Raw genomic sequence first — 3,625 nt, forward strand, 5'->3', positions numbered from 1 at the left:
AACAAAATTGATAAACTTAATATATTTGGTTGTATAAGGTAAAGTAAGTATATATAGGTTAGGTTTGATAAAATGGTTCAAATAAGTTATAAAAAAAGTCTATTTAGTTTACTAATTCATTAAAAATCCATTAGGAAATATTAAAAGGGTTGGCCAAGATCAATTTTCCAATTTTACGATCATGCTTTAGTTGATCTAATTCAATCTATTTTCAGTCAAGCTAAGGTTTACAGGGGTCACACCAAACCTAATAGCAAATTTTCCTTAAACCATTTATGGTTTGTTAATATAAATTGTATAAAGAGATTTATCTAATTATTTGATGTATTAGGCTCAAAATTATCAAGTTAGTTTACATGTCAAGAAAATATTAAGAATAATTTTATCATAAGTCAAACAAAAGAAGGAAAACATCAAGCCAAAAGGACTCTAATGTGAAATATAATGCACATGCTTTTTATTACTCCAATAAGGCAAAGATTGAATCTTAAATCACAAAGTCAACCATGACTAGTTAAAGTCAAGTCAAGAAACTCTATACTAAGTTAAGACTATGGTAATGTTTTTAGCTAGGGTAACTTAGAAAAGAACCTAAAGATGTTCTAAGAAATATAAATTGATATTTTGATTCATGAGAACTTGAAACACCTTTAAGTAAAGCATGAATAGGTTGTCAACCTACTCAAGCTTAAATGACTTTTAAGACTAGTAGAAAAAGAAAGAGGTAGCTCTTGGTTAGGTTAAATACAACATATTTTGAAAAACTTTCTATCTAAATGTTTTGATGCTTCATTCAAAGAATAATATGCTACCTCGAGAGATAAAAATTTTTTCCTTAAAATGGACCTAATAATTCATGAGTAAGACTTCACCTGGAGGTCTTAAGTGCCTATGTCATAAGTCATGCAGAGTCTGACGATCAGCACTTCATACACTGCCTGATTGCCTGTGACGTCAAACTCCACGAGATTGACTAGTAGAGATGTTCTATGGTAGGGCTACTTAGAGTCAGGGCCAACCCCACTATTGTCTGCTTGGAGGCCCCATTAGTTTATAGGGTCCACATCTTGTCAACAGTGATGTGCCCTTCATCCTACTCCTCTATTATGAAAAAGTCTGCCATAAAGTTTGTGATCGCTTGGGCTTTAACTGTCGTCCAAGTAACGCAGGTAATGTTGAACTGATTGAGCTCTACCAATCACCTTAGTAGTTGACAGGAGTGCTCCAGCTTTGTGAGCACAAATTTCAACTAATAGTCTGTGATGACCCGGATTGGATGCATCTGGAAATACGATCAAAGCCTGCAAGCAAAAATAATCATAGAGAAAGTTATTTTTTCCATCATTGGGTACCTGGTTCCTTAAAGCATTTGGCTTGCGTTGTAGACTGATTTTTTTTTCTCGCCTCTTCTCAAACCATAACTGAGTTGACAACATCTCGTCCGACTCCAAGGACGGTGACAGCTCTTGTGCCGGCTTCGGGCTCTAGAGCAGTGGGGGTGACACAAAGAAAATTTTCAAGTTTTTGAATGCCTCCTTGCATTGGTCGTCCATTTGAAAACTGATTTTTCCTTAGAACTTTGAATAATGCTATGCACTTATCATCCAACTTTGAGATGAAACCACTGAGCTCAGTGATTCGACCGGTTAGTCTCTGAACTTCCTTTGTACTCTACGGGGCAGCATGTCTAGGATTGTCAGTACTTTCTCTAGAATTGCTTTTAATTATTTGGGAGTCAATAAAAAGCCGAGAAACTAACTAGTCAATGCCCCGAAGGTGCACTTGGAGGGTCTTAATCTCATATTGAATTTTTTTGAGAGTTTTGAAGGTTTCTTTTAGATCTTCAATGTACTGCTCAGCTGATTTACTCTTAACCAGAACATCGTTAACCCTCAACATTTTTTTTCTTTTTTATTAGAAAAACTTATATCCATGAGTCACTAATAGGTCGCTCTTGCATGACATTGCATTAAAATAAAATATGTCATGTGCAGTAATAAATGCCAATTTTTTCCTGTCGTCGGGTGCATTTTTATCTTATGGTGGACAAAGTAAGGAAACTCATAACAAAGTATTTAATCATTGCGTCAACCAAGGTGTCAATCTTTGATAAGGGGTAGGCATCCTTCGAGCAAGAAGTGTTAAGGTTGGTGAATTTTATGCACATCTATCACTTGTCGTTGTCCTTCTTGACCATTATGACGTTTGGGAGCCAAGTTGGGTACTGGACTTCACGGATGTAGCTGGCATCCAACAGCTTTTGTACCTCCGCTGCTATTGGTTCGACCAAAGTTCTGGTGATCAACCTAATTTTTTGTTGCACCGGATGAGACTAAGGGTTGATGTTCAGTCGGTGGCACGTTGCATCGATTGAAACAATAGGAATTTCTATTGCGGTTCAAGAAAACACCTCTTAGTGCTCCCAGAGTGTCCTTACCAACTGGTTCTGTAGCCCTGCATCAAAATGTTCACTGAATAGGAAGATCTTACAGGGTTCTTCATCGAAAACAGGTATCTGGAGAACGACCACATTGGTCTTGAGAGCCCCCTCCTAGGATTTGGATATCGAGTGGTTAATGGTCAACGTTCGAGACTATTCTCAAGTAGCTGCTTCTAGAGTTCCAAGTTCCCTTGGATCGTAATCACCTCCTCATATCCAAAAATTTTTATGGCCAGTTGGAGTTAGAAATCAACACCCAGTAATTGTTCAATAGTTGTCATTCGAAGTTAGTACTGTAGGTCAGTGGAGATTCCACCATGAAAAAATCCTTTGTGTTGTTGTATTTCTTTCTTGGTTTCCCCCAAGAGATGGCTAGGGTGATGAGGCCCAACGCCTCCTTTCTTTTTTTGGAGAATTTGAATAATGAACTGGTAGGCGCTGTCAATTGATAAGTGTTTGAAGAGGAATATTGACCAAACTCCATGTATCACCAAGAATACTACGCACCTGGTAGTTTTTTATTAGTGCCACGATGAAGACCTCCTCATTGTAGAGGTTTGTTTTTTTTTTGGAGATATGCATCTGTAAAGATAATTGGTAAATAGTTGTGTGTAAGGGATGGCAGAGCATACCTCTCCTGAACACTCTCTTTACAAGTCGGAGTATTGAGTTCCTCCCCCAGAGATGGTCAGGATTATCCCTGCTACATGGACCTCATTTGCCCAGACATGCCCTTTTTTGGGTTCTCCTATTAGAGATTTATCTTGTCGCTTTGTATGAAATCTGATTATGACAAACTCTTTGAGTTGTTAAGCGCTGATGAGCTCTTCAATCAGATTTTGAAGGTGAATACATTCTTCCATGTCATGACCTTAGTCACAGTGGTACTAGTAGTATTGCTTTGAACCTCGTAAGGCTAGGGTCTGCTTCATTGACGGGGCAATTTAAAGTAGTCTTTATTTTTTATGGCTTGGACTATCTCAGCCATTGACGTGTTGAGGGGTGTCAAACCTTGCATTTCTTGGTAAATGTAAGGTCACTCGTAATATTGGGTTGATCATTGGTCATTGCGTCGCTTTCAGTCATGACGACCTTTATTATTTCCCCCTTGATCTCAGGGTTGAGAGTGTTTGTTGTAGTGAACGGTGGAGGACTGTTGACCTCACTTTTGGTTGAGTTCTAGAA

Source organism: Phalaenopsis equestris, unplaced genomic scaffold, assembly GCF_001263595.1.
Source record: "Phalaenopsis equestris unplaced genomic scaffold, ASM126359v1 Scaffold000304, whole genome shotgun sequence".
Classification (NCBI taxonomy): Eukaryota; Viridiplantae; Streptophyta; class Magnoliopsida; order Asparagales; family Orchidaceae; genus Phalaenopsis; species Phalaenopsis equestris.